Raw genomic sequence first — 13,634 nt, forward strand, 5'->3', positions numbered from 1 at the left:
GAAGAAGAGAAATTTGTTAACATCGAGTATAAATTTAAGTGTCAGGAAGTCGTTTCTGAAAGTATTTGTATGGAGTGTAGCCATGTATGGAAGTGAAACATGGACGATAAATAGTTTAGACAAGAAGAGAATAGAAGCTTTCGAAATGTGGTGCTACAGAAGAATGCTGAAGATTAGATGGGTAGATCACATAACTAATGAGGAGGTATGGAATAGAACTGGGGAGCAGAGGAGTTTGTGGCACAACTTGACCAGAAGAAGGGATCGGTTGGTAGGACGTGTTCTGAGGCATCAAGGGATCACCAATTTAGCACTGGAGGGCAGCGTGGAGGGTAAAAATCGTAGAGGGAGACCAAGAGATGAATACACTAAGCAGATTCAGAAGGATGAAGAAGCTTGCACAGGAGAGAGTAGCATGGAGAGCTGCATCAAACCAGTCTCAGGACTGAAGACCACAACCACAACAACATATACACTGAAGTGACAACAGTTATGGGTTACCTCCTAAAATTGTGTCGGACATCCATTTGCTTGGCGTAGTGGAATGGACTCAAGTCCTTGGAACTCGCTTACCGTCCATAAATTGGACAGGGTTACCGATGCAAGATTTTGTTCACGAACTGATATCTCGATTATGTCCCATACATGTTCGATGGGATTGATGTGGGGCTATCTGGGTGCCTATGTGGTCGTCCATAACATGGAAAGGGTTTCCGGTGCAGGATATTGTGCACGAACTGATATGTCGATTATGTCCCATACATGTTCGATGGGATTCATGTGGGGCTATCTGCGTGCGTATGTGGCCGTCCATAGCTTGGAAAGGGTTGCCGGCGCAGGATTTTGTGTACGAACTGATATCTCGATTATGTCCCATACATGTTCGAAGGGATTCGTGTGGGGCTATCTGGGTGCCTATGTGGTCGTCCATAACTTGGAAAGGGTTGCCGGTGCAGGATTTTGTGCACGAACTGATATCTCGATTATGTCGCATACATATTCGATGGGATTCATGTGGGGCTATCTGGGTAGCCAAATCATTCGCTCTAACTGTCCAGAGCATTCTTCATATCAGTCGTCAACAACTATGGCTCAGTGATATGGCGCATTGTCATCCATAAAAATTCCATCTTTGTTTGGGACCTTGAAGTACATAGATGGCTGCAAATGGTCTCCAAGTAGCTGAACATAACCATTTCGAACCAATGATCGGTTCGCTTGGACCAGAGCACACAGTCCATGCCATATAAACACAGACTATCACCCTTACGGAGTCACCATCAACTTGCACAGTCCCTTGTTAACAACGGGGGTCTGCGCCACACTGGAACCCTACCATCAGCTCTTACCAACTGAAATCGGGACTCATCTGACCAGGCCACGTTTTTAGTCGTCTATGGTTCAACAGATATGGTCACGACCCCAAGAGAGGCAATGGAGGAGATGTCGTGCTGTTAATAAAAGCATTCGCGTCAGTCGTCTGCTGCCATAGGCCTTAACGCCAAATCTCGCTGCACTTTCCTAACGTATACGTTCGTCGTACGTCCCGTATTAATTTCTGCGGCTATTTACGCAGTGTTGCTTGTCTGTTGGCACTGACAACTCTGCACAAACGCAGCTGCTCTCGGTCGTTAAGTGAACGTCGCCGGCCACTGCGTTGTCCGTGGTGAGAGGTAGTATTCTCCACACACACTTGACTCTGTGGATCTCGGAATATTGAATTCCCTAACGATTTCCGAAATGGAATGTCCCATGTGTCTAGCTCCAAATACCATTCCGCGTTCGAAGTCTTAATTCCCGTCGAGCGGCCATAATAACCTCGGATACCTTTTCGCAGGAATTAGTACAAATGACAGCTCCACCAATGCACTGCCATTTCATGCCATGTACATGCGATACTACTGCTGTATGTGTATCTGCATATCGCTATCCAATGACTTGTCATCTCAGTGTACAACTGTTGAACTGTCTTTCATCATGGCGCACGTTTTGTCTTATTGCATAAAGGAAACGAAAGTGAAATTTGGAAAAGCAGTACAAGTTCAGGGAGAAGAAATAAAAAATGAGGTTTGCCAATCGTATTGTAATTCTGTAGGAGAGAGCAACGATTTGGAATTGCAGTTGAAAAGAGTGGATAGTGTCTTCCAAAGAGGTTATAAGAGGTGGATCAACAAAAGCAAAACAAGCGTAACGGAATCTAATGAAATAAAATCGGGCGGTGCTGAGGATATTAGCTTATGAAACGAAAGACTGAGAGCAGATGAGTTTTGCTATTTCGGTAGCAAAATAACTGATGGTGGCCGAAGTAGAGAGGTTATAAAATCCAGACTGACCATAGCAACGAAAGAATATCTGAAAAAGAGCAATTTGCTAACTTTGAATATAAATTTAGGCGTTACAAATTCTTTTTTGAAAGTATTTGTATAGAGTGTAGGTTTGTACGGATTCGGAACGTGGACGGTAAACCGTTCAGACGGGAAGGGAATAGAAGCTTTTGAAATGTGGTGGTACAGAACAAAGCTCAAGATTAAATCAAATTGGTGTTGAAGTGAAGTATGGGGAGAAAAAAATTGTAGAGGGAAATCAAGGGGTGAATACAGTAAGCAGGTTCAAATGGTTGTAGGGCGCAGATATTGTTCGAAGATGAAGAGGCTTACACGGGATAGTGTGGAGGATGCGTCAAATCTGGCTTCGCACTGAAGACCACAGCAAAAGCAACAATAGTTAATAGATCGTTTGGTCTGATCTGGTTAATAGATCGTGACGGTGGGAAGTGGAAGCGGCTACAGCGAGATCCCATGTCTTTCCTACTTACAGTGAGTATTTGATGCCCGCATGCACTCTTCACAATAATTTTATCTCTGGTACTCATTCCACAAGAAGAAGAAGAAGAAGAAGAAGAAGAAGAAGAAGAAGAAAAGAAACAAAACCAACGCCAAAGGACATAAATCGTATGAAATGTGCAAGCAGGCAACACATCCCCTCGTAAACGAGGAGCGTAAGATATAATGCCTACACTGATAAGCTTAATCTGTATAAGGTACGATGTGTAGGGTGACAAAAATATGCATTTAAAATACGCATTTTTAGTTTTGCTTGCACAGTTATTAATAATATTCATATCAGTCAGTGTGCAATATGCTCTACTCTTTTATTCATATAACAACTGACTGCAAACACTACCCGACGCAGCGAGTTTGACGACGAAGTCTACTAGCAGGACTTCTTCATTTTCGGACGGCTAGTACCACTAACTATACAGGGCGTAAGAAAGCGATGTTTCAGCGCACCCCGCCAGAGCACTAGCTGTACCTGACTGACATGGAATGACGACAGCTCGGTCAACTAGTAAACAATCCCCTTTCATCTCGTCTTCATCACAAACAAGCACAAGTCGCTCTAGTGGTCCCAAATACAAAGAGTTCCACCAGGTGGCCGAACAACGCCAATAAGGCCTTACGATGATCTCATTTTTCAGCAGTCTTTTTCCTCTACCGTTAATCGGAATATCGAAGAAAAAATGCTGGAATTAAAAGAAAGATTCAGAAGCGCGATTAAAATTCGGTGTTAAAAGGTATCAATGATAAGATTTATTGATGGCATTGTTGTGCTCAGTGAAAGGGAGGAACTATCACAGTACTTTTGGAACGGAGCGACCAGTCTAATTAGTACACACTGTGAATAAAGAGCAAAGCAAAGCAACACGTAAGTAATGAGGAGTCGCAGAAATCAGATCAGCGATAAACTTACATCAAAATTTCGGGCCATAAAGCAGGCGAAGTGAAGCAATTCTCTAGCGTTTCAAGCAAAATAACAAATGGTTCAAATGGCTCTGAGCACTATGCGACTTAACTTCTGAGGTCATCAGTCACCTAGAACTTAGAACTAATTAAACCTAACTACCCTAAGGACATCACACATCCATGCCCGAGACAGAATTCGAATCTGCGACCGTAGCGGTCGCTCGGTTCCAGACTGTAGCGCCCAGAACCGCACGGCCACTCCGGCCGGCGTAAAATAACACATGGCGGAAGAACCAAGTAGGCCAGCAAAGGTAAAGGTGGCATTCCTCGCTAAAAGACAGCTACTAGTATCAAACATACGCTTTAATTTTAGGAAGAAATTTCTGAAAATGTACATACGGAATACAGCACTGTAACGAAGTGCTCGTGGACTCCAGAAATCCGGCAAAGAAAAGAATCGAAGTGTTGGGATTTAGTATGATACAAAAATTTCTAGTTGGTGTGAGGAATGGCAGTTAGCTCTAACTAATCGTATACAAAAATGTAATATAACATAGGTGTGTAGGGAAAACAAGCTCGTATTGTTGCAAAAAAATGGTTCAAATGGCTCTGAACACTATGGGACTTTAACATCTGAGGTCATCAGTCCCCTAGAACTTAGAACTACTTAAACCTAACTAACCTAAGGGCATCACCCACATCCATGCCCGAGGCAGGATTCGAACCTGCGAGCGTAGCAGTTACGCGGTTCCGGACTGAAGCGCCTAGAACCGCTCGGCCACCGCGGCTGGCTCGTAATGTTGCATTATAGCATTATTATTATCATACAGTCACGTCGAATAAATATCTGGGAGTGAAGCTGCAAAGTCATATGAAATGGAAGGAGCATGTAATGATCGTCGACTTCAATTTGATGGGAGAATTTTACAAAAATGTGTTTCGCTTGTAAAGCAGACGGAGCATAGAGCAATAGTGCGATTCATTATTGAGAATTGGTTGAGTGTGTGGGATCTCTGCCAGCTCGGATTAAAGGAAGACATCAAAGCAATTCAAAGGCGTGCTGGTAGATCTGTTACCGGTAGGTTCTATCAACACGCAAATATTATGGGGATGCTTCGGAAACACAAATGGGAATCTCTGGAGGGTAGCCGACGTTCTTATCAAGGAAAGCTGTTGAGAAAATATACAGAACCTGCATTTCAAGCTGATTACAGAACAATTCTTCGACAGCCAACGTATATTTCGCGTAAGTACCTCGAAGGATTCATACCGAGGCGTTCTGTTTGAGAGTGGAACGGGAAAGGTACTGTGCATCGTACAATGGCTTGCGGAGTACGTTTGCAGATATAGCGTAACAGAAGGATGTTGAAAATTAAGTGGACTGACAACATAAGAGACGAGGATGATCTCCACAGATTAGGGGAAGAAACGAATATATGGAAAGCACTAACTAGGCCCACGATGACTGGACATCAAAGAATAACTTTCGAAGTATTGACGGAGCACTGCAGGGAAAAATTGTATAGAAAACACAGAATCGAATACGTACAACAGATAACACTGGTAAGCAATACTCAGCGATGAAGAGATTGGCGCAGGCGAGGAAGACATGGCGAGCGCACCAAACCTGTCACAAGATTAACATCCTGCACCTCCAGAAGAAAGGCAGTATGTATAAAGAGCCTCCATTGCTCCATTACGCAGCTGGTGATCAGTCAGTGGAAAAGAGTAAAAACCGCAAAACATCTGAAAATATCCGCTTCAAGCGGCCTGGAGCCGAACGATCACATGGTGCTAGTTGTAGAAAATGCAGTTGTTACGTTGGGAGTCGTTAGAAGAATCCTAATGAGGTAGTTAGCTTTCAAAACAGAAGTTTGATTCTTGAGTATTGCTCAGGCCAAGGCTCTTTGTCAGGTAGGATTAATTCTAGAGATAGAGATGATGCTAGCAAGAGCTGCGCATTTCATCACTGCATAGTTTTGCTAGCGCGAGATCGTCAAGGACACGTTCAAGAAACTCCAGTAGCAGAAACCTCAATAGAGGCGTTGTGCACCACGAAGAGATTTACTATAAATATCATATGTTCCACAAAGACAAATACAACGCGTTTCAATCCTCCAAAGCACATCTCGCGAAATGATCACGAAGGGCAAATCGGCTTAATTCGAGCGCTTACGGAGGCTTACCGACAGCTTTTCTCCGGCGCACCAGTTGCAAATGTAACAGGGCAAGGTGGAAAACGATAATGACACCAGCAGTATCTTCTGCCACACTTCTTAAGGTAATTTTCGGAGTACAGGCGTCGAAGTAGATCTAGATTTAATAGATGATAGATGACGGATGTAGGCCACAAGCTGGAGCAAGAGGAACGAATTTAGAATAAGCGGTGGGTATGCATTGCCTCTATGTAATCTACATCTATAAGCTACTAAGTTTTCTGTAGTCATTCATATTATACCACTCCATATGCATAATCATAGATGCTTTATGGCTCCCAGACGTTACGTCAGATTGTGCTGTGGGAACACCAGGAGTTATTACTTTGCAAAAGTCCCAAAAAACATGCTTTACGATTGTTTGCAGTGACTCTTCCCCAATTACCTTTTTTCCATCAGCCTTCTGACTGGTTTCAAGCGGCTCACCATAAATTCCTCTCCGGCTCTCACTCACAAGTATAATTTGGGTGGAAGAGCTCTTCTGGAAAGCCATGATTCTGCGACGTTGTTACAAACGTTTCGTGCACTATCAGACTGCAGATTTTGTCAATTTCTGTAAATTTTTTGCGAGCCGATTTCATTCATATACATCTACTAGCGAGCAATCATCGAAGGACCTCGAAATTTTGTCAAACCTAACGCAGAAAAACTTCTGTCCACAAATCGGCACAGACTTAGAAAGCAATGCGAAGGTCCGAGTATACGGCATAGGTTCTCGGGTATGTGAGTGGTTCGAAGACTTAAGTAATACAACAGAACCCAATACGCTGTCCTAGACGGCGCGTGTTCAGAGACAAGGTGTGCAGTCTCCTTTTAGCACGATTCGGCCTACCACTGATATTACGGAATGCATGCGGACCACCATTTACTTTAAAATTGTTCATAGCGCCTAGTGCATCAACGTTAAGATTCAACGGCAGCCTATTCAGGTTCTCGAGATGGACCGACTCATTAACTCTGTTCATGCGGGTTCCTCCAGCACCTCCATTTTGTAAATATAAACCATTATTTCTTAACCTAGCCTCTTCCAAGAGAAGATTTATACAATCAAGAGCAGACAAAAGTTTCTAAATTCACATCAGACACTTGGAGCAGTTTTTCCTGTATCTCAAGTGGCAAATTTTGCATTAGGGATACTAATAATATCTACATATGCCATCGGAGCATCCCATTATTTTACCTTGTTGAGATATTTCTCGAAGAGTCTTCGTAGCGTCCCAATACGGAATGAAGAGGACGCCGAGTTCTAAGCTCCTTTGTGTAGCCGCTCCTGAATCCATTTAGACCAGTACTTGACTATGAAGTTTTTATTAACTCCTCATAACTTGCAGAAGATTCCATGGCATCAATTGCTCATAATGAGTCTTCGTCCTGGATGTATTCGACAATATATTTCGAAAGTCTCTTACTCGGATAAAGGCAGCCGGGTTCATACTTTGTCTTTCTGGGATAAAGGACTGATATTACCTATATCTCAATAACTTCTCCTTCACTAGCATTGAGGTATAAAGATTTTATGGAGATAATGAAGCATGCTCATGATACGTAGTCAGTGACATCGGCCAGCTATTTTTACTGTCGCAATCTGATCCGTTGCTCCAGGTTTGTTGTCTGCTTACTGGCACAGTCTTTACGACCTCCATGGATACATTTTCGACTGCCTTTTCCAGATTCTCCTTCCAATTACAAAAATTCAGACCAATTGCTGTTTCATCTGTTCTCTATCTTGTTTTATATTATCAGAGGATGAGATAATTCTAGGAAGTTTTTGAACAATAGGTTTTATGCTTTACGGAATATGAGGAGAAACCTGTTTGTTTTTGGACTCAACCCATTCACGAACTTGATCGAGGCAATTCTCGTATGCGAGCTTTCACTTCATTAATCCTTCATGGCCAAAGCTTATTTGAGCTATGTAATATGCTAATTCTTTACAGTTTGATAAATCTCTCCCTGATGCGTTTCTATATTTGATACATCCTCTAAAAGTTTTGAAAATTTTGAGGAAAGTACCTCTTGGGAGTCCTGAACCTCTTTTACTCATATTTTATCTTGTTTGAGCCTTGTGTGATTGTTAAGTCTTCGACTTTTCCTAATATTTCAGCTTGATGGGTAGCTATGGCATCTATTTTACTGATCTGTGCAGACTTACTGGCTTGCTGAGCTGCTATGCAATAAATGTTACCAAGTTTGGTAGTTATATCTGCCAGTATACCCATCAATTGGGGCCTACTGTTATGATCTAATTCATCATAGCTTGTGCTTGGAATTTCCTGCATATCATTCCTCGGTGGCTTCGTTGAAGACTCAGTACTTTCTAAATGACTTTCAGTCATCCTGGAATTGGATCTCATTTCATTTTCAGACATAGCACTGGTCTCCATATTATCTAACGATTGCACGTTTGACATTTCCTGGGTATTCATTTTGAATTGCGAGCGAGTTAGTACCATGAAGTTTCCGCTCTGCACTAATCAACTATTTCACGAAGCTCAGAAGAAAAATCCATAAAATAATACAAAAATGGACACACAGTATGTTCTAGCATTGAAGAAGAGCGTAGGTCTATCTGCAAATCAGGAAGAGATTATTGAAAATAGGATAGATCTACTTACACTCACATAAATTATTCAGTCGGATCTGTGCCAGAGAACTTAGCCACGACATAGAATTAATTTTGATAAAGCATTCACAAACTGACACATTTGAAAGCGGTAATAAATTCAAGCCTTGCCTTTAATCAACTTTATGGCTGCGAGAAATAGGGTGCGACACGCTTCAGCAGTCATTGTCACCAACAGTTTCAACAGCATGCAATAAAAAACATTTACGAGATTAACTTTATACGCCAAGTATCATTTACAATGAACAGCAATCAACAGAATAACAATAGTTTATTAAAAAGTGTCTTAATTTTTTACACAGATTCACTCATCACATTCGTCTTGTTCTGTGTCGCGACTTACATTACCTCTCTCTCTTTACTGAAATGTGTGTGGACGTATGCGTCTGTTTGTTGGTTTGTTATTTGGCGACTGAACTGCATGTATCTATAGCAAAATACATGTGATGCATAAGGGCAAGTGGTTTGGGTAGCAATTGGTGTAATCTAGAGAGTTCGGACTACACTGCACACACACAGACAACACCACGTAACGCTGAGAAAATTAAAGTTCGAAATAGCTGAATATTTCAACTCTTGAACCAATAGTTCACTACCTGGTACTCCCAATTAATAGAGCTGACCTTTTGTGTATGAACTTGACTTTTAAGCGATAGCAGTCATTGCTATGAATCACGAATAATTACACTGAATGTCCAAAGACAAAATTCTGAACTGATATGAAGATGCAATTATCGATATTTGATTCTGAGTGAAATAATTATTTAATTGCATAATCCGTCGATACAGCTTTAACTCATGATCACTCACACCACACATTAAGTTTTAGTCTACTTGATGAAGTTCAGTTACCTTTTACGTTGATCTCAGGAAGCTGCTACGCCCCCTGAAATTCTTCAGTACGGCACACACAGAAATAATTTTTCCGCCGAGCAGATACAGCACTGGCTCACCTGGGTGCAATGGTGAATTATCACATATTAATTCAGATTTCATGCAGCGGAGTGAATGTGATTTGCAAGTTAAATTGTCCAATGATCACTAGAGGAATATAACAACTGTGGTAGCAGTCTGTGACGTAGCAGTAGCTCAAGGAAAGCGGTTCTCGGGAAGTCAAAAATCAATTTTGAGTACGCATCTTAATTTCATACATGTGTTGAGTAACATTCTCGAAGCACTCTCCACACATTTGACACTATACTTTTATTTTCATTTAAAATCTAATATGATATTCCTCTTATGCGCCTAACATAGCTCACAAGAATTAACAAGAAACGCTCTAGTGCAGAACACGTCCACCTTCATCTACGATTAAAGCCAGACTTGCTCATTCTAAGTCTTATTAAACTTAGCACTTACATAAAAACTAAGAATACTGAGGAAGTCAGCGACAGTATTTGCACCAAACGGCGTCTACGAAGTATGTCGTCTCTGGCGCGTGCGGTTACGTCGTTTAACTGTTACGCGGGCTTTAGACAAAAGTACGAAATACACTACTCTGCGCCGACAGATCGCTCCTCAGTAGAGTGTTATTTGCACTTGTTATAAGTTTACACACGAAATAAAACGTGATTTCACAAAGGGCACTGTGAAGAGTGCCACGGGGAAATGTGATAGGACCGTTCTTGTTATCTACACACATAGCCTATATCGCAGGTAGGGTGAGTAGCAATCTGCGACTATTTTCTGATGCTGTAGTTTACGGGAATGTGTCGTTATTGAGTGATTGTAGGAGGATACGCAATGACTTCAACAGGATTTTTATTTCGCGTGATGAATATCAGCTAACTCTGAAAGTAGAAAAATGTAAGCTAATGCAGACGAATAAGGAAAACAATGTTGTAATGATCGATTATACTATTAGTTGTATGCTGTTTGACACAGCTGCGTCAATTAAATATCTAGGTGTAACGTTGCAAAGCGATATGAAATAGAACGAACATGTAAGGTTGGTAATAGGGGAAGCGAATGCTAGTCTTCGGTTTATAGGGAGAATTCTAGGAAAGTGTAGCTCACTATAAAGGAAACCGCGTAAAGAACACTAGTGCGACCTGTTATTGAGTACTGCTCGTATGCTTGGGATCCAGCCAGGTCGGATTAAAGGAAAACTGCTAGTTTTGTTAGCAGTAGGTTCGATCACCATGCGAGTATTACGGAAATGTTCCGTGAATTCAAATGGGAATCCCTGGGCGGAAGACGACTTCCTTTTCGCGAAAAATTGGTGAAAAAATTTAGAGAACCGGCTTTAGCAGCTGACTGCAGAAAAACTACTGCCGCCAATGTACATCTCCCATAAGGATTGCGAAAAGCCGCGCGGTTTGACGCATCATGTCACGGACTGCGCGACTCCTCCCGCAGGAGGTTCGAGTCCTCCCTCGGGCATGGGTATGTGTGTTGCCCTTAGTGTAAGTTAGTTTAAGGTAGATTAAGTAGTGCGTAAGCTTAGGGACCGATGACCTCAGCAGTTTGGTCCCTTAGGAATTCACACCCATTTTGACTGCGAACAAGAGGTAAGAGCTATTAGGGCTCGGTACAGATAGTCAGTTGCTAATATAACTGCCGCTCTTTGTAATACATTTCTCAAAGCCCACAACACTAGATATAAAAGCAATACAGTCATTCTGGCGTTGCACGTAAAATTCAGATGCTACGCTAAATACTGTGGTAAATAAGATACATAATTCTTTGCGAGTGATGAATGCAAGTTATTTAGCATAGATTTTTATTGTTTTTTTGGTTAGTTGGCTTAAAAATATGGTACTGCCGGCATGATACAACGCCAGATTCAATATTTTTTTCATTGCTTTTTCTTTGTAATAATGTTATTAATTAACGTTTTCTGGTGAAGCTCAAAACTCAACGAAAAATAAAGCCAAATGAAATTAATTTTGTTCTATATTATATAAACAACAAAATAAAAAGGAAATCTGAGGAAAATTGTATCTGACTGCGATACACCATTTCAATCGAGATGGCTTTGTCACAAATACTACATGGAATTTAAAGAAAGCATATTACACCTTACCATTAAAAAATCTACAGCTGTATGTCGACGAAAGCGCAACCAATAACATATATATTGATGTAGTTAAAATGTACAAGTGATTAAAGATAAGAATTAAGATAGAAAACAAGTCTCTAAAGTAGTACAACAAACCACTGGATTTACGCAAGGGTGCTGTATAACATCTACTATGTTGAAATTTTATATGAGCTAATTCTTAAAGAATGGCTGAGAAAGAGTGAAGAAAAGTGCCTAGACATAGATGAGTATTACCTGTCGAGTTTACTATTCACTGATGATCAAATTATATTGGCTGCAGATAACCATGGTATAGATTACGTGATGAAGAATGTGGTAGAAACATACAATAAATCCGGACTTATAATAAATGTTTGTAAAATAAAATAGGAAGTTAACATCAGTACATCATCATAGCTGCAAATACTATTGAGGCATGTCTAAAATATAAGTACCTGGGAGTTACATTAAGGTTTCTAGTAAACAAATAATAAGGCAGAGTAAAACAGAAGCCAAGCAGGCAATGAATAAGCTGAATTTCATCCTTTGGTCAGATAAGATTTAGAAAAAGACAAAAAGGCAATATGAATCAACAATACAACGCGTTTGTTTGTATGGTGCAGAATCCCGGAAACTGGCAGATCACGATAGAAGGGAGTTGAAGCTGTGCAAGTTGATTTCCTGAGAAGAAGTTATAGGGTCTCAAGACGAAAGAAGATCCCAAATAAGGAAACTAGGAAGCGAATGGAAAGCCCCATGATTATCACCGAAGAAATGGGAAAACGGTGTCAGAAATGGTAACGGCATGTGTGATGAGGTTAGGGGATGAACGACGGACGAAAGAAGTACATCATACTAAACTCCAGGTAACAATGAGTTTAACAGAAGTAAAACCAAACTGACATGTTTCGGTAAAGAATGCAATAATTCTTTTGAAGACAATAAAGAATTGTTTTTAATTTATATTTGCCAACAGTGTACGAGCCAAGATGTTTTACTGAGCATTACTGTCCATTTGTCTTGGGTTCTATACATCCAAGCCCTTGGGTTTAGCTGCGTCGAAATTCCAAACAAAAATGAAATAAATATCTCGAGGGCGACTTTGCCACTACAACCAATTACATTTCGTCTATTCCAAAAAGAAATAAACCCCACTTCTGGCACTTTCTCTGGCTAACGTGCGTACCCACTAATTACGCAATAATGTACAACACTTCATCCCTGAGCAAGCATTAATTATTTTTTTGGTTTAAGGAAAGATTTTTCAGTTCACTCAAAACAGAATTAAGGAAACAAGTGTAAGTAATACTCTTACTACCTTTGAACATTACCAGATCAACTATAAGCGAGAACGGAGACTAATAGTGGTGTTCAGACCGTTACAGTATTATCAATAAGAAGCAACACGACACCGTAGTGGGTTTTGGTATTCACCGGCAACAGGCGCGGATCTCCTGTATATTTGCTGATCTATAAATCGACCGTTGCTGGCGGTGCGCTCTCCAGCAGTGTCCGCGTTACACGCACTGAATGTCCGAACACATTAAAGGTGGTGCTATGAATCTTCTTCCAGGCACTTAATTGTGATTTGGAGAGTAATCATGTAGATGTGGATGTAGATCCCTTAAAGTAGTGGGAAGAGGGGTGTCTTTTAATACGTTTTGCATAGATACCAAGCGTGACTGGACATGTGTTAATGTTACGGTAGGTCACCTAGACTTGGGAAACTTTAATATTTGCAAATGGGAGACAATTGTAGGTTAAAGGAAATATGGCATAATCATATCAGATTCAGTCGTGAGTGACTTCTCTGAGCTGTTACGAAATAAATACTGTTCTATGAAGATCTGTTTTGATTTTTCAAGATTTATGTTTCATATAATTACAAAAACCTTACAGGAGGGAGATGAGATGGGAGATATTAAACTGTGAGAAGAATCTGGCAGACCCCTCAACAGATGTAAGCGGAAACAAGGCCCCTGCAATAAAAAGACAAAGCCTAGCGGAAACCAATGAGTCCTCGATTCTTT

General features: G+C 41.0%; 1 protein-coding gene across 3 annotated transcripts in view; it reads left to right on the forward strand.

Moving 5' to 3' along the window:
* The window catches only part of LOC126475389 (F-box/LRR-repeat protein 2), a 710,612-nt gene that overhangs the window by 553,888 nt on the left and 143,090 nt on the right, over positions 1 to 13,634 (forward strand). The window lies entirely within an intron of this gene.

This window comes from Schistocerca serialis, chromosome 4 (assembly GCF_023864345.2).
Source record: "Schistocerca serialis cubense isolate TAMUIC-IGC-003099 chromosome 4, iqSchSeri2.2, whole genome shotgun sequence".
Taxonomy (NCBI): domain Eukaryota; kingdom Metazoa; phylum Arthropoda; class Insecta; order Orthoptera; family Acrididae; genus Schistocerca; species Schistocerca serialis.